The sequence below is a fragment of the Motacilla alba genome, chromosome 1A, assembly GCF_015832195.1.
Source record: "Motacilla alba alba isolate MOTALB_02 chromosome 1A, Motacilla_alba_V1.0_pri, whole genome shotgun sequence".
Taxonomy (NCBI): domain Eukaryota; kingdom Metazoa; phylum Chordata; class Aves; order Passeriformes; family Motacillidae; genus Motacilla; species Motacilla alba.
This window is the reverse complement of record NC_052031.1, coordinates 50,271,353-50,293,726: the sequence shown is the minus strand read 5'-3', so window position 1 is coordinate 50,293,726 and position 22,374 is coordinate 50,271,353. Positions and strand designations below refer to the sequence as shown.

The window sequence follows — 22,374 nt, the reverse complement described above, 5'->3', positions numbered from 1 at the left end:
AGGGCAAGGAAAAGAAGGGAGACGGGCCCAGCACCAGGGACAGCACAGCGAGCACTCCGCCAGGCTTGTTTAACAAGCTCCGCAGTGTCACAGCATGATGCTGCCAGCGATGACAGACAACAGTCAGGGTTCGAGATCAGGGCAAGCAAGCATACCTGTGTGCCCCCGGGAAATGGGAGAGGCAAGGGAAAGCATGGGCTTTGCAGCGGGGATGAGCAGCTGTAGGTTATATGGCGTAAGGGTCCATGGCTGCACTGGGATCATTGGAGCAGTGGTGGCACAGATAAAAAAGGAAGAGCTCACAGGCAGAAAAAAGGCTGGCATAGGCGTGGCTTAGACCCAGGCAATGCAGAGGTTGCAGTCGGGTCTAGCCCCAGACACAACTGAGGAAGTGTGAAAGGAGTCCCATAAGCTCTTGTCCTGTGCTATTGGACAGCATGGGATTCCAGCACGTATGGATACACCTCAGTGTAGGTCAGTGGAGTGTACATTGCAATGGCCTCTTTCAGGAGCTCCCTGCCCTCACACACATTACGTGCCCCAGCAGCCTCAGCCCCTTCCCAGTTCATGTACACTTTCCCCACTCTGGCGTGACAACTCTGCGCTCCTCAAAGCCACCTACTTCACCACTCTCCCACCTCCCCACGCTCACACCACATCCATGTCCATGTGGCAGCATCAGAGGAGCCAGAAGAAACATGTAAGGGAGCCCCCACTGCCACCTCAGCCCCAAATAGCCCCTCTTCCCCTCTGCCTTCACCGGTGCCACCACCATTCACTTTTCTGAAGTGCTTTGAAGGAGTAGAAATTTCCCATCTCTCTCAGCTAAGCATGGCCCGTGCATCGAGGCAATTTCAGCTTGCTAGTAACATCAGCACCTCAGCACTGTACTCAATTGTACCTGCGCGCCTCTTCCCACAAACATCCATTGTGCATTACAGCAGATGAATAATTTAGGCTGAAAGGGGACAAGTGAGAGAGTTTTTTGGGTCTCAGCAAGGCACATGTACAAAGCAGAGTGGAGATGGAGCTGCCTCATTTGGTCAAAGCTAACAGATGCTGCCAAACCTAGAAAAGCCACTATGGCCCGAAGTGCTACTTGGGTTAAAGTACGGTCATGAGGGCAATTTAAAGAGGCATTTGGACTCAGAATTTCTAATAGGTGCTGAGAGTGACACAGAGGTGTTGTGTTTGGATGGGCAAGGAGGATCTTCATCTCTGAGACACTTAGCACTGACCTAAGCAGCTGAAGAGAGCCACTAGCGGAAAAGGGAACCATCATCCTAAACTGACCTGCAAACCATCTGCTCCTGTGCTTCAGAAGCATGGAAGAAGTACTATGACTGGCTAAACAAGGGAAAAGGGGTTGAGAAAGCACAGCAAACAGGGATGCAGATGCGTGTTTGGATGTGTGCATCGGTGTTCCTCTCAAACAGATGCCACATCACAGTTTTGTGGTGGCATGCAGGGGGACTTGGAAGACACAAACACGGGTCTGTCAGTGCTTCCCTGAGGGAACCTATCTGCATGGGATAATGCTGGAAGGGAGCAACATGGACAGTGTGACACCATGTGTGCAGGAATGTGTGGCCTCTGGTGAGCACCTGTGTGTTGGTGCTCTGCATGTGCCTGCTGTGGGGAGTGGATGCCAGGTATGGATGTCTGTGATGTGCATGTGTCCATCAAGTGCTGCAGTGCAGGCTGAGCAGTGACTGTGTGGATAAGTCTGCTCCTTGCTGAAAACACTGGTGCATTTGTGAGGTGTCATAGGGAGCAGTGAGTGCCCTGCAGGCTGCCTTGTTTGTGTGTGGCAACATTTACCTTGGTGACACACCGCTGTGGTACTGCACACCCGCAGAGCCTTGGGAAAGCAGTGCAGTGCAGCAGCACGAAACTATGGGAATGTGCATGTACAGAAGAGCACCCATGGAAGCATCCAGGTTCACAGGGATCGGATCCCCTCTCTGGGTGGAACAGTCCATCTGGCTCCTGCACTGCCTCTCCTCCTGGACTCCGCTTTTCCTTTCTCACCTTCTCTCAGCTTCCCTTGCTCACTGGCAGCAGCATGCTCTGCTCTGGGAACCAACTCCCACTCACCACACTGGGAGGGAACTCCTTTCTCAGCAGTTCCCTGGTATTTTCCCATATTGAGAGCCAGAAAGTGAAGAAAAAATTCACTGGGCAACCTGAACTGGACCTATTCCGTTACCATGTCCTTATTCCTCTTTTCAACCCACAGGAACTGCATTACAAACTCAGAGATTTTCACCCAAACCCACAAACTTCCACCCCGAAGCCCCAAACACTACAAACCAGACTCAGCTCGATCCAAGCCATGGGCCATCTCAGGCCCATCCCAAGCACAGCTCAGGTAGGGCAGCTCAAGGTAACAGAGTTAGGAGAGAGCGGTCCCTGCACCTGGGAATATGGAGAAGCTCCTGCAGCTGACTTTCAGCTTCCCAGCCAGAATCACTCATTGCTGGGGCTGGACTAAGAGATTTTATGTAGGAATTGCGGTCAGCACAGCTCAAACCCATGCTTCTGGAGCCAAAGCAACACGTCTTAGCTGCTCTGTTATTGCTCCTATCAGAAGGCTAAACCTTCAGCCAGATCCCACTTCCAGGGGAACTTCCAGGCTGGGTTCCAAAGCATGGAGCCTGTTCGCTTGGAGAACGTCCTGGGGCAGTGGGACTTGAATAAGAAGAAAACCCCAAAGACATTTCTTTATTTCTTTAGCCAATTCTGCAGATCACTACCTCCCTCCCAAACACCCTACCCAGAGCTCTACTTGTTTGTTCTGAGGCTGATCTAAATTACTCAACTCCCCAAACTGAAATGCAAACAACTGGCCTCCATTTCAGGCTTTGCTTTTGCCCTATATCCCACTTCACGCCTATTCCCTCTGGAGGACAAAACTAGCACACTGGAGCCACTTGTGAAAATATGCATACCTTCCCTGGAAGGCTTCATGGGCTCCCAGTAAGACCCAGTTTCACCCAGGACCAGAAACATACACTTTTGCCATGAAAAGGAGCCTTCACACTTAAGCACCATCTGTTTTTTTCTCAACTGCAGTCCTGAATCTGGGGTATCCCCAAACTTTACTCAATCCTATGCACTGAAAGCCTCACCTCAGCTCCATTTTGAACCCTCTGTCTCCAGTTTTCTTCTGAACTTAGCCTTTCACTTTACACATGAGAGTGTTCTGTACCAAATCCCTTCTCTGATGTTTTCTCCACACCATACAAGACGACAGACTGGGAAAGTCTGGCTGTCTGATCCACTGCCTAGCAGCAGTCACGACCCACAGCGCGGGTCTCCAGGAGGCAGGACAATATTTGCCAGATTTTTTTTTTCCCTACAGAGGAGCCCTGCTCATGGCTTAGACAGTTTGGGTGACCTTTTCACGGCTGGCAATCACAACCAGCAAAATAGCCCTCTGTGCTAATATTTAAATGTCCGCTATGAAAAGCATGGAATCAACCTCAGCACCTGCTTCGGGTTCTCCCCTGTGCAGCACCACAGCATTGCTACTCCAATTCTTCCCTCACACTGAGGTCTTTTCCTCCAGCCCTGCATCCTTCACTTCCCTGCTCAGCTTCATGAGCAGCTCCTGCCGATGCTTTTCCCACATTCTGCCCTGCAGCCCTGCCAGCTTTCCAGGCCCCACCAGGCATGCAGAGAGTGAGCCCCTGATTACCATTCAAGCTGGATTCTCATTAGGCTGAAATGCCCCTCCAGGAGATCCATTAACAGTCCATAAGGTTAACTTAATCCAGCCAGTCTTGTGTGGTCTCTGCCCAAATTCCCTATTACATTAACAATCTTGAGCCTTAATTAGCATGTGAAGCAGAGGTGGCATTATTAATGGAGATAATATGGAGCATTAAGAATAAACAGGCCAGGCTGTCTCTCCCCCACCATGCATGCAAATCCTCTTCTGTGCAGAAACAGCATGAGCTTCCCCCATGAACAGCACACGTGAAGGGCTGGGGTGCCCCAGACCAAAGACAAACCCTGCAGCGTAGAGCCAGGCTGCTGCAGGAGGCTGATGGGAAGGAAATGAGATCCCGGAGTGACCCTTCATCTGCCTAGGAGATGAGGGGCTGATAATGGGAAGACCAGAGTGTGGCAAGTCCTGTGAGGCAAATCCTTGCACCAGGAAGGAGCAGTCATGTCCTTGGCGAACCCAGCCACCCCATCTTTCTGGGAGGCTTGGCAAGGCAAGGCCAAGGTTATGTGAATCTCTGCTCCCTTGCGCGTTCAATTCACGCTGCCGTGTGCCTGCACACAGGATAACACCATGGGTGTACGGGCTCGAACACCACAGGCAGGGAGGGCGTGTCTGTCCGAGGGGGAACAGGCTGGAAGAACCGGCTGCAGCTGTGCAAAATGCTCCTCATGAGCCTTCTTTCTGACCACTGAGCCCCAGCGCACTGGGAATACAGGACAGGACAGAGGGGCTTCAGCTGAAGGAGAGAAGCAGTCATTTGGGGGACCAGAGAATAAATGATGAGGGTTCCAGCTTGGTGCAGATTGACCATGTGGTGGGGAAGGGACAGGTCCCTTTTCACGCAGGCTGGTGACTGGCTGCACAGGTGGCTGCTCAAAAGAGCTTGGTCATTACAGGTGAAGGGTCAGTCAGGGGCAGACCCTCTCTCTCAGGCCAGGCAGAGCCAGCACAGGTTTGAGGAGAGGAGGGGAGGACTGGTGCTGCTAGCAGCAGCAAGGGGCTGGGGCAGAAAAGGGTCAGGGATGCGGTGAGTATCAGCCAGGAAAAATTGCAAGCCTGACACTTTCTTCTAATACAAGCACTTGCAAAATCATAAGGCAAAACAGGGGAGGAGGAGCAGAAACAGCCAAGCCAAGGAAGCAGAGCCTAATGACAGGACCTCTGGACTGCTAATTCACTTCCAGCAGCACCCAGCAGGATGGGGGCAAAGAGAGAAGCATGTCTCAGGGACCCACAACTGCAGGGAATGGCTTCCCGAGTCTGCCTTGTCCCTGAGGTCTGACCCATGCTGTTCCAGCATGGCTCCGTTGTGCTCCGTGTATCCCTCTGGGCTTTGCAGAAGGGCTTGCACTGAGAGTAACTATCCCTGAAGCACAGAGTGATATCCCTGTGCCTCAGCCCTGGAGCACTCGGGCAGTGCTAAGTAGCCTTGCTTAGCGGAGCAGTGCCTCAGGCTGGGCTCTCTCCCAGGGCTGCACTCAGCATCAGCCCAGCTGCTTTCACATGCCCAGAGGTGCAGCAGAGGCCCTGAGCAGAGCCCAGCTCTTCCACTTTCCAGCACAGCAAGTTCCCACTCCCCCAGGCCCACCAGCCAGCCCCTGCCAAATCCATTTGTCCAATCTTGTGCTTTCTACTAATCCTGTTGAGCCATCTTTTAAGTTGCTCTGAGGCAGAGATAGAAAAATACAAAGATGCCCTAAGAAGCTTCCCCTGACCTTGCTCAATTCAAGATAAAGGGCTTTGATTTAAAAAATTACAGTGGGGGTCTGTCACTGATCCATTGCGTGGATTAAAGGGAAACAAACAGAGACACAGGATGCAGCTAGTGCTAGGTGAGCAGACCGGGAGGGGAGAAAGGTTGCAACCAGCATGGGGGAGAAGACAAAACAAAAGAAAGGACAGAAAATCAGAGGGGAGGAAGAAAAATAACTTCTCCCTCGCCATCTCCATATTTGACTATTGGTGGAAAAGCTTTGTACATTCATGATGTTACACAACGTCCCACCACCCTTCCTGGTCTGTAAGGAAGAGCAAGGCAGCTGCACTCTCCATGGTGTGACCAGGCTGGGGAGAGGGTGCTGGGACTGGAGAATAGCTCCTTGCCCTGTCAGAAGCATCCAGTGGGGTACCTGACTGAAATCCCAAGGCACAAGTGCCTGCTAAAGAGATTGGCATCACTATCTCTCCTTACGAAGTTGTTCAGACTTTTCTTCCTCCACCCCTTCACCCTTCCTTCACACCAGACCTCCCAACTCATTACCTTCCCTTCCTGACAGTGCTGTCTCTCACTCTCCCTGCTGCTTGTCCTGGCCCACATCCCATCTGGCAGCATCTAAACAGACTTCCCACCTCAGTCCCCACAGCCCTTGACTCAAAGGTCACTCAGAACAATTTTCCTCTGTAGGAAATGTCATAATGTCATAAGGACTAGTAGTGGCACCTTCGTCTTTCGCTGTACCCTCCAGGGTTGTTGCACCCCACAAGGGCCCTTTGGTCCCTGGCATGAGCCTGTTTTCTTCCCCTGAACCTATTCTGTTTGAAGATCACTCACAAGATGGCTGAGGTTTCCTTTTCATTCTTCTTTTGCAGGTATGTTAACTGGAAAAGAAAGCTTAAAGAAAGTGTACACCTCTCATAAAAAAATGCTGGAAAACTGCTAACAGTGGATGAGGAGAAGGCTAAAGTACTCAACAACGTTTTTCGCCTCAGTCTTCAATCACATTTCTTCCCACATCTCTTGAGTGGATGGACAGCGGGATGGAGACTTGGAGAGCAAAGTGCTTCCTACTCCAAGTTCAGGTTCAGGAGCACCCAAGGAACCTGAACGTACATAAGTCTATGGGCCCTGAAAAGATGCATCCCAGAGTCCTGAGAAAATTGTTCCATGTAGTTGCCAAGCCACTCTCCATGATATTAAAAAATGTCATGGCAGTAAAATGAAGTTCCAGGTGACTGGGAGAAGGGGAAAACTCTACCCATCTTTAAAAAGGGTAGAAAGGAGAACCCTGTGAACTACCAACCTGTCAGCCTCACTTCTGTGCCTGGGAAGATCATGGAAGATCCCCTTCCTATTTTTCAAGCCTCCTCAGAGCCTGCCCACTTCTATCTTGATGACCAAAGGCACCTTCAAGTGGTTTCAGAATTTTTGCCCAGGTTCTTCAGCTCCTCCTGTACCATGTATGGGCACTGCAGCTGACTGAACCATTTTCACCTGAGTGGGGCCTGGTGCAGCTCATTGCTGTGATGTCACTTCCCACCCAGCAATGCCCCATGTCCTGCTGCTAAAAGCTACACCACTGTAGCCAAGAAGGAGGCAGCTGATAGATAGAGAGATGAAAGGTGAAGGGATAGTGGAAAAGAGACAACAGAGACCGTGAAATGAGACAGGTCTATAACACCACAGATGTGAGAGGAAGGGCAGCGGGAAAAGGTGTTAACAGCCTCTTCCCACTCAAAGATCAAGGGTCAGGAAATTAAACCAGAAAGTTACAGGTTCAAGACAAACTGCATGTGTGTGCTGCACAACTTCCTACTGTGAGATTCTGAGGATGCTAAAACTTTCTCTGACCTCAAAAATCAGCAGGACAAATTCAGGGAAGACATAAATCCACTGGGAACTATAAAGAGCACAGCAGATCTTCCAGCTCTGTCTCCCTCAAATATGCTGAGGCTGAAAGGGTGTTCAGAGGAAGTGCTGCTACACAGTTGTCCTGCTTATATGCTATTCCCTCTTTCTGCTGCAGCTGAGGATACTGCACTGGAAGGACCACAGACCTGGCTTGGTAAGCTCCTTTTTGTATTCCTATGGCTTTCTGTAGCCAGGCTGATCCAGAAGTCATGGGCAAGAGTAGCTCTAAGTAACATTCTGGTGCATTAGATCATTTTGGAGATGGATGGACAAGGCAGCAAACAACATAGCTCATTCCAAGAAAGATTTTTTTTCCTGACCAAAAGCTGGAAGGAGGTCAGGTGTCATTTCAACCAGTCATTCCAGTATGGATTCTTGTTGGGAATAAAACCTCTGCTTGAGCCCTAGCTCCCTCAATGCCTATTTCCAGACTTTTCTAAGACCAAATCCCCTTTCCCTGTATTGATAAACACAGAGCTCTTTAAACAGACCATCCGTAACAGGTCCAACCCCCTTGAATTCCCTTCCATTTCCCTGACCTGTCTATCACACTATTCATGGCAGGCTCTCCACACTAATCCTTTTATTATGATCTCGCTCAATATTCCTGGGCTATGACTGCAATGAGGAAAAAAGGGAGGGGTATTAATCCTTCTGACCTTGTTGTCCCAATTCTGGGCCATCTGTGACTAGGAACTCAGAGGAGGGAATCTGATCCTCCTGACCCCACTATCAACCCCTTGCTTTGGGAGGTTTAGTTTGTACTGTCCTAGAAAGATGTGTGGAAAAGCCCCTTTTCACTTACAGGCATTCCCTATGAGATTGCTTCCTACACTACCTTTCCAGCCCGAGAGGGTGGAGGGAGTAATGTCCTCCACCTCCATCAGACTCTGTTTACTTATTCCTCCTGTATCACCTCTCTGCTCCCTCAACAGCAGTGTCTGTGGGTTCTTCCCAGCCACGAGACAGGGAATCAATAAAAGGTGAAAGACAATCAAATATCTCTCAAAATTTCCCTGGCAATGCTGCATATAAAGAGGAGGCCTCGCAGCTCGCTCCACTTCCACCAAGGGCTGAGTGTAGCCTGTTCCCTCCACCCCTTCCCACCACCATGTTTCCTTGCTGCCAGCAGTTGCATCTCTGTGAACCTGCCACGCTATTTCATAGACAGTTTGAGCACTCACAACAGGAAGCTTACATGTATCCTCAAGAGACAAATATTCTCCTCTTTGCTCAGCTTCATCCATACCTCTGACTCTGCCCATTTTTTACCACTTTAAACAATCTCCTCCTTCCTTGGTGTTTACAGTCCTCGATACACACAAACTGTTACATATCATGGTTTAGTCAAGCTCTACATTGTTTGTTCTTTTAATCTCTCCTCATAAATAAGTACCTTCAGCTCTTTGATAATTTTTATTGCTCTTCTCTGAACTCCCTCCAATTTATCACCCTCCTTCAGCTAGTACAACACCCAGGTTTGCATGTTAGGTTTTCCAGACTGATCTTACTGAGGCCTTGGAAGTAACATAAATTCAGTCTCCCTAGTGCTTCAAGGCTTGTTGTTTCTGGGTGTACTTGAGTTTCTGGATGTCAGGAAAGCTGTCTCACTTCATACAGGTGGCACCAGCTAGTACAACTCAAGGCTGTCTCCCTAGGGAGAGGAGGAAGAAGGTTCATGAGAGGTGGGGAGAAGATGACTCATGGACAGGTGGGACAGATGTCCTGCAGCTGAACAAGGGACACGACTACAAACCCTTACATACTCACACACCTCGAGAAGAGACATCAAATCCTGATATGGAAACGGTGCATATGCCCACACACATAAACATATGTTCACTCCACAAATAAACCGCCAGTGACCTGCATCACACACGAGTGCACACAGGAACACACACACAGGGATAATACCATGAGGCAGGAATGATACACATGTGCATGGAGACTTTGAGCATGCACACATAACCTGTGCACACAAGAGGACAGGGCAAAGTCTAGCAGAAAATGGTGCGCTCCCTGCTCACAAACACACATGTTCTCATGCATAAACCAATGTTCCCATAGGAAAGATAGCAGCTCATGGAGTCCTTATAGTAGCCTAAAAATACACAGGCAGCTCTGACCCATCTGGTCTGCAGATTGAGCCTAAGAGCCATGGAAAGAATGAAAACAAACATATGACACCTTGCCTTAAGGCAACTGGTAGCACATGCATCATATTAGCCAGAGTCTTCATATCTACAGACCCTTCCATAGTGATTACACTATCACCAAAGCTATTCAGAAGTGAGGTGAGAGCTGAGGACCACAGAGGGGAAGAAAGGGACTCTCTACAGGGCAGCTGTGGCAGAGCTAGGGATCCCGCCTCCTACTCTGTGACCCCCCCCTTCCTGAGTCGTGTTACTGATGATCCTTGCTCACAAGGACTTGTTCCATCTCTCTGCTACCAGACATCCAAAGGAGTCAAAAGCACCCACAGTTTCTTGAAAACAGTTTTTCCCCTACAGCTTACCAAAACCAGACAGGTATTAACATTTTGTGAGTGTCAGTGTATAAAGAACAAAAATTCTTGGCCCCCAGACATATCTTCTCACTTCTGTGAAATTCATACTGCACCATCAGCTCCCCAGAGCATCACCTGGAATGAAATTCTGTGCTAAAGGGCTGAAAAGCTGGAGATGCACTCCCCAGGGTGACTGCAGACAAGAAACAACAGCCCCAGCACATCAGTCAGGTCAGCACAGAATGGGCTTCACCTTCAACAGCAGAACAGACTCACCTGTGGGGTTTTAATCCCATGCCTATCTCCATGGCATCTGATGCTATGCTGTAGGGCACCATGCAGTCACTGAGAAGCCCCACACCATTGATGCCTGGAGACCTTTAAAGACTCCCTGTAAGTGGCAACATCTAGGAATAAAACCCATCAAGTCATTCACTTCAACCTGACTCCTGGTAGCTGGTTTGCCACCTCTTAAAATGCCATGGAAAGAGTGACAACTGCCCTTCCCTCCTTCTGTACCTCAGCTGGTCAGCTGGAACTGGGTTTCCTCTTGGCTTATGAATGTTGAGAAAATCAGGTCATTTCTCCTCAGTGACAGAAAATTATTTGGTGAGGAAAGCAGTTCATCTCAGGCAATGGCTATGTACCCCTGAGCTACCCAGGAGACCCTTAAAGAGGAGGTCAGGGCAAAGCAAGGCATGAAACCAGCACCAGCTGGGGAGCACAGGAAAGTCAGGGCACAAATGCAGTGCTGCTAAAGTGGGGCTGTAACTGCTGCCAGACCAGCTCACCACTGAAGCAAACACAACAGCAGTCCCACAGTCATTGTCACCTCCAAAGTGTCAAGCTTGACTCATCTGAGGATTTAAATACAGCACTCATCTGGTTCACAGCTGTGAGAAACTCATCCTGACCCAGCAGAGAGAAAGAGCTGGAGGTGGGTCACAACCCCGTGGTCTGCTCTCTGAGTTCTGCATTCTCCCCTTCCAGACCACAGAAGGGATTTCAGTGCCCCACTACCCTGACAAAAGAGGTGGCTCCTATGCATGCCGCTTGCCTCTCCTTCAGTAGCTCACTCCATGTCCTACCTCCCCCTCTTCCCGAGGAAAGGCACTGGGGGACACAGAGCTGTCTGCTCCTTTGGAACTGCTCAAGCACCTGCTGTAACTCAGTCTGGGCAATCCTCACCAGCAGAACGTGCAGAGCTACCAGGCAAACTCCAGCTTTCCCCATAGCTGCCTTCAGCCTGGGGTCCCTCACAGCTCGGGACAGCTCTGCTCCTCCATGAAGGAGAAAAGAAAAACCACCTCTGTTGCCAGAAAAGAGGATGTTTTGCTGGAACACATTTGCTCTGCACCTAAGCTGCTTCTGTCTGCTCTGGTGCGCAGGCATGGGCAAGGGCTGCAAGTATTTTTTGGGACATCACATCCCATTACCAGAGCAAGGCAGCCCTCATGAGCTCACAAGAGTGTGAGGACAGAGGTGTTCCCTACATGTCCTCTGCCCTCCCTCACACTAATAAAAGAAACAACTTAGCCCAGGTCCATGCTTACAGGGGACCAAGGGAAAAAAAACCACCGTATTTAGGATGAGGGAGAGAGCAGCCAGGTCTCTCTCCCTCAGCAAATGTGCTGATATTTTCTGACACAGCTGATAAGAGCACTGGGTGGTTTCAACAGGCCCTGATATGACCGGTAGCTTTTTTTCCCAGGTGGGCAGAGCTTTTCACCACTCTTCAACAGGGTCAGATGAGGCAGCTGCACTCTGCCTGGAGCTGCATCTGGCTTCTGACATGACCCAGGTAAGAGCAAACATCGCAGACATCATCACAACAGACATCATCACAGCTATGCTTCCCTCCCTTCTGCCTTCCCTGCAGTTGTTACCTTTCCCATTTTAACGGCAAGCTGCCCCCCAGCAAAACCTACACGTCTGTATGCCCCCCTTCCCCAAATGCCCTCCCTATCCTCCGGGTGGCTTCTGCTCCACAGCATAGCTTTGCACCAGTGCAGCGGATCAGACGGCATATTCCCAAATACCCACTTTGCCTGCAGCTGGGGGAAGAGCGGGAAAGGCCACGCGTGCACAGTTCTTCCCTTGGTGTCGTAGTTTTTGATGGGGGAAAAGCAATGAAGGCAGTTTGCTTCATGCCGACAAATCTGCATGCTTGTGGGTTGGGTACCCTGAAAACCAATCTCCCCCCAAGGAAAATAATGGCGTGAGGAGGGTGGCAGATGGGGAAGGGGTTGGGGGTGGGGAAAGGTTAGTAGGTTGGGGAAATCGGTGGGATTAAAGTGTCTGCTTCTCACCCCTGGCACTGCATCGGCACCCTTCCGCTCCCTGCAGCTTCCTCACTGCTGCTGGTACGGTCTGCACAGAGCAGGGAGGCGAGAGGGGGGCTGTATTTAAATATATTAATAATGCATGTTCCATGCAAATGAAGCTTCCTTTGAATATTACATTAGCGATGCTGTCAGGCTGCGCTTTTTGGGACCCAGGAGTGACGGGATGTGTGGGGACCCGGAAGGGGGTGTGTGGGGAGGTAGGGATCACCAGAAATTCCCTCATACTCCAGCATAGCCTCCTTCCTCCCCCTCCATCCCAGCTCCCCCACATTACACACACTCCCACTCTCTCCCACCTCTCTGTGCATGACAAATTCCTTGGCTCGCAGCATGCAATGCAGCCTGGCTCCCCAGTCCCCAGGCCCCCTCCAGTGGCATGCCCCCCCCCACTCCCCCACCCCCCCACACTCCCTACATCATCTTTACTCCACTCCAATCTCAGCAATGCTCTCCCTGCTCCACAGCTTGGTTTATAGCTCTGTGCCTCCAGAGTGGGGAGGAGGGTCCTGCTCTGGAGCCTTTAGGGGGAAGGAAGGGCAGCAGTTCCTAAGTCCGGCCTGCACCATGTGCACCCCTTTTGTTTGCACCCACCGCGCTCCTGTGAGCCCAGAGTGGGTGCCAAAGGACCGCGGGCTGTGCCAGATGTATTTGCCCGCAGCACGGGAGTGATGCTCTCCCTCCCCATCACAAACACCCCGTTCCCTGGGTGCCGGGGAGGATGTTTGGTGTCTGTGCACAGCCAGCCCGGCTCTGTGCACACTCGGGCGCGGGACACGCACGCGTGTGCTGCATGCACGCCTGCAGGGCTGGGGCACACCAGCACACACATGCGAGCAGCTCCCGAATATGCTGCCTCCTGCAGTATTAGCTGATTTATGCTGCCTTTCCCCAGCCAGATGCAAGCTCTGGAATGGGAACAGTGGCAGCTGTGCACTCCTGCCTGTCCTGGGATGAGAATAGGATGCGCCTGTTCGTCTCTCTCCCCCACCCTCCATCACTCCTCCTTCCCCCTCCTTTTGCTCCCATTCATTCATTCAGCTTCTCCTCCCCCCCATCCCATGCCCCAAAGCAGGAAGATCCTTATGCATAAAAATGTGGGCATGCTTTCTCTGGTGGAATAAATGGGCATGCAGACACCCTGCAGGCAGTACATGTACACTTACATATGCATTCGAGTAGCTGTCCTGGGCCCCTACATAAATACCCAGCTCCCACCACCAGCACAGACACATTCACACACCCGAAAGACACCACGCAATGACTTTTCTGCAGCCAGCCAGTCTCCCAGCAGAGCTGTGTAAGAGCAGAGGAGAGATTTACTCACTCCCTTGCATGCAAACCAGGCAAATATTCACACACCACACAACAGACAGACACACAGACACAGATCAACCACTGTCCACAGAGGCTCCCCTGCAAAGTTTGCAGAGAGACAGGGAACAGGGGGCTGAGGGATGAGACTGACTCCTTCTCTGTCCCATAACTGCAGGCAATGCACAGAGAGGTCTGCCTGTCTGTCTGTACATGCACACATGTGCATGTATGTGTGGGGGTATATACCTACACCTATAGCTACACCTATACATGGATACACACATGAACACACAGAGATCACATATTCACATGTATTCACACATATCTATACTCACAGATATAGATACATGTACATATAGATAGATACATCGCCTCCTTTTGCAAGGTCCGAATAGATGCAGACAGGTCAAACCCAGCTGTGTGCAGCAAGCCCTGAACCTATCCAGGATCCCGATCCTAAGCAGAGCACACACACACACACACACACACACACACACACACACACACACACACACACACACACGGTGAAAGGGAGACCCGTCTCCAAGCCTCTCTCCCTCCCTCCCATCACCCCATGTAGGCATTATCTCCCACCCCCCCACCCCCCCCCCACAGACACACACACACCCTGGGCCACTTCACCATCTCCTTTGCACTCACCCCTCTCCTTCATCCTCGGATCAGAGGCATCCAACCCCCAGGGAGTGCGTGCACAAGCTGGAGGAAAAGGGCAATCCATGCATCCTGCCCTTCTCCCCCTTTTCCAATCTCAGCTGCTTCTCCGAGAGGCAACACGGACGGCAGCCGGGAGCCGAGGACACGCGAGGCAGCAGCACAAGGACTGCGCACAAAAACGTGTCACACACACACACACACACCTACCTGCTTCTGGAGGGGTGACTGCTCCCAGCTTCCCTACGGGGCATGACAGAGACGAAGTCGAGGCACAAAAGACCCCGGTCCTCAAGCAACTTGCAGCCCTGCAGATGTGTTTGGGAGGGGGGGGTTGTCTCCCACTTGTGTCACCCCTTGGAGCTGAAGCGTTCCTTGCCCCGCAGCTGGCTCATTCCCGGCCGCACCTAGGCAGCGCTCCCAGCCATGCACACGCGCGAGCACGACAGGCGGGGATGGAGCAGCAGTCCAGGGAGGGCACGCACAGCCGGAGGATTTGCTGCCTTCGCCGCATCCGCATCACTGGGGGAAGAAGGCAGAAAAGGCTGTATTGGCATTTAAAACGCAAGTGATTAATTCGCCACAGGCTCCGCTGATAGGGCTCTGTGACCAGAGCCGGCGGCACTGCTTCTCCCAGCTGGGAAGGCTCTGACAGGCAAAGGACCCTCTCCCATGGAGCCGGTTCCGAGCTCTCCTCGCCTGCACAGACACTGCTCCGGTGCAGGCGGAAAGGGGTGGGCCTCCACCGGAGACATGAGCACACGCATGCAACAGCTGCTGGGAACTGCACACACACGCACAAACACACACACAGACACAATTCCCCACAGCAGCTGCTCAGGAGCTACACACAACACACAACAGCTTCCCAGGAATACACACAAACAACAGCTGCCGGGGAATCACACGCACACAGAGGCTACAGCTTCTCAGGATTAGTCACCCACATGAAAATACAACAGTTTCTAGGAACCACACAGCTACAAGCAACAGCTGCTGAGGAGCTACACGCACTCACACACAGATGCATACAACAGCTGTACACCTACTGACACAGGTACGAGCAACAGCCATGGGAAACTACACCCGGATACAAGCTCCCATGTTATTTGCTAAAAAAATTGACACAAATAAAAGTGTAACAGGAGGTGGAGAAAACCTTTCATCCACACACAAACACACGCATGTGACTGCTCTGGGGACATTGTCTATCACACACCTCCTCAAATCACCACCACAGAAACACAACAGCTCCTCAGAAAGCTCCTGGAGCCACATACCCTCCTGTACGTCTGGAAGACCTTCCACCTCCCTCTCCCCAAACCCACACGTGCCATCACCAATGGAGATCTTGCTCACAGTCAGAAACAAGCATCCATGTGCTCCAGGTGTTGGGGACTCAGCCACAGCTTGGCCCCCAAAACTTCACACAGGCAATACCTGCTAGGAAAGCACATTACCAAACACAGGGTTGCTCTTAAGAAATTACTCCCCAGTTCCTTGATAGAAAGCAGAAGCACACGTGACAGACATAAATAATCTCTGCACAGACAGCAAGACCACAGCTGAAGGGACACAATGCACCCCTCACACTCACCACAGCAGTGGAGGGATGGCCTGTTTCACTCAGAGACACGCACACATGCAACAGCTGAAAAATTTTAGGGACATTGGATGGGAGCTGGCTTCCTGGCATGTACAATCCAGCCTCCTGCTATTCCAGGCAACCACATCATACAGTCTTGCTCAGAAATGTCTCAAGGTCCATCTGAGTACTGTGAGACTTTGCTTCCTGCTCAGAAGCCACGATGAAGTTAAAAGCCTGCCTCAACATTTGCATTTACCCAGGCCCAATTCAACCCCACATGTTCCTGGGTCAGCAGGCCACATTCTTCACCTGGACATGCATAGAGGTTGCAAGAACAAATGGAAGTGCCCTGAAACCTCCACTCCTGTCTGAACAGACACCTCCTGCCCCCACAAACATAACACACATGCAACAGTTGGGTGAAGACCTTCCCCTCAGCATAAATACCAACATGCTTGCAACAGCTTCTAGGTAAACAGACATCTAAGCCTGCCACCCTCTGCACTCATATGCACTCAGGTACAGATTATACAAACATGTATAACCTCTGATGAGAAACTAATGATTTTCTTCATGCAGTCCAGAAACTGAAGAGGAATTAGGCTGACACACTCACAACACCACTGCAAGCAGCACTGTTGTTAAATGTATTATATTAATGGCACAAAACTGCAGCAGGGGAGGTTTAGATTGGATATTAGGAAAATATTTTTCACCCCGAGGATGGTTGACACTTGAACAGAGTCCCCGGAGAAGTGGTCACAGCACCAGCCTGACAGAGTTCCAGAGGCATTTGAGCAATACTGTGAGGCACATGGTGTGATTTTTGGGTTGTCTTGTGCAGAACCCAGAGCTGGACCCAATGTTTCTTGTGGATCCCTTCCAATTCAGGGTATTCTATTCTATTCTATTCTGTTCTATTCTATTCTATTCTATATTGTGATGCCCCTTGCATCTGAAGAAGCTCACCTGTGGCCCACATCCCCATCCTTCCAGTTAATATATGAGCATAGAACAACGTAATTGCCCCTTCTGTCTCCACGCCTGCAGCTTTATAGGAGGAAGGTGAGCTCTTTTGACCCCCCTGCATGAGGGGTCATGCATAATCATCTCACATAAATCCAACCCCAGGAAGCAGAGGACTGCCCCTAATCTTCTCACATGCATACAAGAGCTTCATGGACAGAACACCAAACCGTGGGGAGGTAAACAATAAATAGCCCCAAGGGAATGAGTTGCCTCCCTCAAAACACAGGCAAGTGCAAAGGACCCATCTACAGAAGGAGGCCCAGGATCACATACATGAGCTGCATGGCATGAAGAAACAAGTTGGCCCACTAGGCACAAACACACAAGTCATCAATCCTTTTGAAAATGACACATAGGAAGGTTGTTGTGCCCTCTTGTACTCCAAACCTGCAAGCCCAAGTGGCAAATATCACCCAGACACAAAATTACACACAAAGACCCACACACTCCTCAGGCAGACAAGCATGCAGCTCTGAGGAGACTTCTGGATGTTCCCTGGACCATCTGTAGACATCTGTTCCCAGTGGATTAAATGCCAAAACTACTCACACCTCCCGGAATCAGAGAAGGAAGCTTGTCTTGGCAACTACAGACTCAAATTTCCTTGCCTTTATCACTTTGGGGTGTTATGACTGTGGGGTGTTTCCTCCAAGCTCTTTTGAAGCTAAAAGCTAAAGGAACAGACACTTGCTTCCATCTCTCTCTACTTCCTCCAAGGACAGACAGTATCTAATTTTGGAGGGTGTTGAAGTAGGAGAAAAGGTTTCCAACTCCAAATTAATGCAGGATTTGTTCCTGCTTGAGTTCCTCCAGGATCATCTTGCAGTCTGTTTGTGATGAGTCTCCCAGAGGCTCTCCTGCTGGCACACATCCCTTCAGGACTCAGAAGTGCTGGGGCAGGATCTTTGTACTACTAGAGCTTCTGGGGGTCAAGTGGTATTTGCTCATAGTCCCACTGACCCAGGAACAACACTTAACTCCAGCAGAACAGAAGTGCCCCAAGAGACAAGCAGAAGCAAGTACCACATTTCCAGCAGTGTGGGACATTTGGGTTCTCAATCTGATTCAAAGCCAGTCCCTCCATGCCTATTTGTCCCATTGCAGATGATCTAGAGGGTACAGAAGCTCATCCCCATGTTTATTTTGCAGAGGCTCTGACCTTGCCAAAAGCCCTGGAAAGACTCTGTTGTTTTTTACTTCACAAATAAAAAAAAAATCACTGAGAGAGGAAAAAAAACCTCCTAAGGACGTCATAGATACTTGAAGTCAGCTGCAGAGGTGCCTCATTCCCTATGTCCAGCAGTACAGAAAAAGAATCACCTTCTAATTCTTTTGTGCTCATGTCTTTGAGACCACTACCTGCAGTCAGGCCTGACCTCTCTGCCCCCTTAATGGGGATGAAAACAGCTCCAAAAAACACTTCGGTTTATACCTTTCTGCTCAGCTCCTGCTCTGTTGGGCTGCCACATCCTCTAAGACTGGAGATGCTGTTAGGGGTGAGCAAGGGAGCTGACCTTATTAGAGCAATTCCCTAGCGTTTTTCCAACATATGCCAGGGAGTTGTTAAGACCTAGAACAGCTCAGAATTGGGGAATCACAAAAGTGATGATAAAACTGATTTTTTAACCCTCTGTGCCCCGCCTGGGGATTATCGATTCAGTGGAGATGGTACCTACACTCCATGTAAGGAGTAGGGGCGGGGAGTGCAGCCAGCCATCCCCCTCTCACCATCACCTTGTGCCGTTTCTCCCCAGGAGGAGGGGAGTGCCGGGCAGGGAAGGCAGCCACGCAGTCTGCCTGCACTACCTGCGGTGTGTGCTGCCCGGGAAGGGAGCCTCGCTGGCAGCGGCTTCAGCTCATGAGTCCGCGGATCAGCCCTTCTCCGTCTCTATCTCCTCCCCTGCCCATCTCCCCGTCTCCCACTGGGGCACAGCTGGGTCCCACGGATGGGGAAAACAGGCCAAAGGAGAAGGCTGGGCTCTGCCCTCGTTGCAGTCAGAATCTCTCCGCTGATCTATACTGCGGTGAGCAGTGACAGATTGATTTTACAGCTCTGCTTGGAGCCGGCCGCTGGCCCTGGGCTGTGGATGAATCAGCTTTCTCTGGTCCTTGGCTTTTATTTCATTATTTTACTGCAACCTCGCTCACAGGCAGCTAAAGAGGGAGCGACAGGGAGAAACATGAAGTTGGCAGATTTCCTTCCCTGCTCTTGTGCTCCCAGCCTCCCAGCCTGGCTGTGGGACTCCAGGAGGAGGGAGGGAAGGGATTGTTTTCCAGGAACTGACATCTATCAGGAGTAAAGACATGAGGCTCCTTCTACATGGGTAGATACATGTTGCAGTGGCTGTGGGAGACAGCGAGGACTGCGCAGGCACTGCACAGCATGAACGGTTCCTGCTCTTCTACGACAATGCCTCGATCCTTGCCAAATGGAGGGGGTCCAGTTTTCAATACAAGGGACAGCATGTTTGGAAATAACAATGCTCTCAATCCATGAGTGAATTGGACACAAACCTGCTTACAGACTCCAGCATGGAAGTGATTCCAGGTTCTCTTCTTATAGCTGTGGACATAGAGGAGGGGGCAAGGGCTGTACCCTGCTGTCCCCAAGAGGTCTCAGAGCAGACACAAGGTTCTCCTGGAATGAGATAGCACCTCTAGGCATGGAATTGACTTCCTTCCCTCTCCTTGCTGTAGTTGCTCAGAGAAAGCCAGTTCTAACTCTCCTGGTTCTTGCACTGTCAAAAAGAGCAACAGTGAACTCAAGCAAGGATAGAGCAACAAAATCAAAGGGCAGAAAGGTGTTGGGTTTTTCCAGCTCTGACCTGGAACTACAGTGGGACAGCTCAAGCCAGACTGTGGAAGCAGTCTGGAAACAGAAGAGCAGAGAACAGAGGGACCAACCAAAGTGCAAGAAATGTTACTCTCCACACCCCCAACTTCTCAGGAGTAAATAGGAGCAAATATCTGCTCTATCAGACTTGCTTCTGAAAAAATCTCTTTGTCAGAACTGAAGATCTACTCAGAGGGCCCCTCACCTGTGCTGGCACCTGCTCTGCAAGGAGAGGAGTAACCAAAGGAACCCAACACCGGTTTGGCCTGCTGCAGCCTTCTTCCCACATGCTCATGTCCCAAGGGGGGTTCACATCACAGTGGATAGTACTTCCATTGCAACGGATTCAGGGCACCCTGGAGCTTTCTCCTGCCTTATTCCAGAGCTCTCCAGCAATACAGACCGCCTAGGGAAGGAGTGTTCCTCAGAGGACAAATGTCTGAAGACAGACAGCTAAAGCATTGTGTCATTTGGCTCCCCCAAGCTCACACATATCCTTTGTCTCCACCTGCCCCTGCGCAAGCATCAGAGAGTGGCCTTGAAGGTGGGCAGCACAGCGCAAACCATCAGAAGACAAGGGCCTTTTGATCTGCAAAGATCAAGGTGTGGGAGGGGAAGGGAGGGGAATCAAGACAGGAAAAGCAGGAGAGGCTTCCCAGTGGTCTGTCCCAGCAAGAGGGAGGGAGACAGCAAAGTCCATCTCATCCACTTTGTGTAATCTTTTAATCTCTTGGGTTTTAATCTTTCACATAAAGAATGAGATACATCATTAAGAGTAGAAGAAATCCCAGTTGGAAGGGAGGTGGAGATGGTGAAGGAGACAAAAAGTCCTCTTGCTTCCAAGTCTTCTGCTTTGTTCCCTTTCTCTGTCTCTCTCTCCCCTCCTTCCTTTTTTCCTCTCTGCTTACAAGCAACAATATAGGTGACCTGACAGACACAGGACACACTGGGGGCCTCAGCAGCTGGAGGAAGGGCAGTGCCATGGCCTAGGTGTGGTGCAGGTCAAGCCCTCCCTTGGTGGCAGTCTGCAGTGACACGCAGGCACAAGGCTCAGTGTGCCAGCTCCTCTTGAAAAGCTCCTCTGCAGCCAGAGAGACAAACAGCAAACATTGCCAGCCAGGTTTCCTCTTGTCAGAGACAGGGTGACCTGTAGAAGCCAGCCCACCCTTCATCAGGAGAGGAGAGACAAGTTTTTGGAGGGCAAAGGAGGACCTGGTGGCACTGACTGACTTGTCCCACAGCCTCAGGCTGGGCACTCCACATCTCAGCTTCTCCCATCTGTCCAATCCCGTGGATAACAATCCTCACCTCAGAGGGTTATTGAAAGAGGTTAATGAATTAACATTTGTAAAAGCTCTAGATAAAAGGCTAAGGATTATTACTGTTGTTATGCATGGAAACAACTGCTAGCGAGCATTTCCCATCTCCTCCCTCCTTCGAGCCTGGGGGATCATCTGACACAGATCCTGCCACACAGGAGCTCCCCAAGAGATGGAATTACAGGGAGCGGGCTGCCAGAGACACTAATCAGGGGAAGACAAATTGGGGCCACTCCATCCACCAGCAATGTGCTGGGCTGTGGGGCCGAGAGCCTCTCCACCCACTCTCTAATGACTGGTGACAGGTCCACGCCACTCCTATCAAAGTCCAGCAGGAAATGGCTGCTGACTTCTGACCATAGCAAGCCTGCCCCTCCTCTTGCCCTTTCAAGGCTGTCGACTGACCCAGGATAGATGCACAAGGATTTGCTTTAAGGAAAACCTAATCCCTAAAGGAAACTTCTGGGCTGCTGGCTTGCAGCAATATTCAGGAACAGGCCAGACAGACATTCCAATCACAGGCATGGGAAGAGACTAGCTGGAATCAGATTTCGATCTTAAACCTGGAGCGAAATGTTTTCCAGGCTAGGGATGAGAAGTAATTCAAAGCAGAAGTCTTAACATTATACATCTCTCCCTTACACACAAATATAACCTCAAGGGAGAAAAGCCCTCCCTAACTGGCCTGCTATAAATACACCAAACCACTTAAAATGGCTACGTTAAAAGAGAGCTGGTAATTTGATAGTGGTCTCCACTTGATTAGATTAGGCTCTTCTTGAACTCAAGGGCTGAAAGCAGCTGATCCTCCTTTCTTTTTCAATATTATCCCATCGGCTGCCATGCAGGAAATTATTGTAGTCACCCATGTTTTGGGCAGCTGGATCACCAACCACATCTGTGCCACAAAGTGCGGAGCTGCAGGTCCCAGGAGAGTGGCTGCACCAGCACAGTGCCCCATCTGGGCTGCTCAGCACTGCTGAAAGTAAACAATGCTGTGCACGGGTGGTGACAAAGCTCTTGCATCACATCTGGGGCACAAATCAGCCTCTCTGCACTGCAGTGGGTGGGAATGACACTTGAGCCAGGCAAATAGCAAACAGCACAGTTAGTCCCCCCTGCAACAGGAGACCAGAGGACAGCACTACCTTGGTCTTCTCAGGAGACTAGAGCATTTGTTAATAAACCATATATGCAGCCAGAATCTTTTTTAAAGTACCTTGTTTGTCTGACTTCTCACTTAGAAGGAAGTAAGTGACCTGTTTGTAGGTTACTGGAGCTAGGTGCCAGGGTCTGTACCTGATCATCATTGATAATAAGATAGAAAGTCACTTGGAAGAGAGAGGCAAAGCTGTTCTGGTCTTAGGACAGTGACTTGACTTCATCAGCTCTTGAGGGATTTGCCAA

General features: G+C 50.6%; 1 long non-coding RNA gene across 1 annotated transcript in view; it reads right to left on the bottom strand.

Moving 5' to 3' along the window:
• LOC119708600 overlaps positions 1–14,950 on the bottom strand; it is a 49,570-nt gene extending 34,620 nt beyond the window's left edge. Inside the window, exon 1 of the long non-coding RNA XR_005259127.1 lies at positions 14,409–14,950. This is a non-coding gene — a long non-coding RNA (uncharacterized LOC119708600). The remainder of the gene's footprint in view (positions 1–14,408) is intronic.
• Between the last annotated feature and the right edge of the window lie 7,424 nt (positions 14,951–22,374).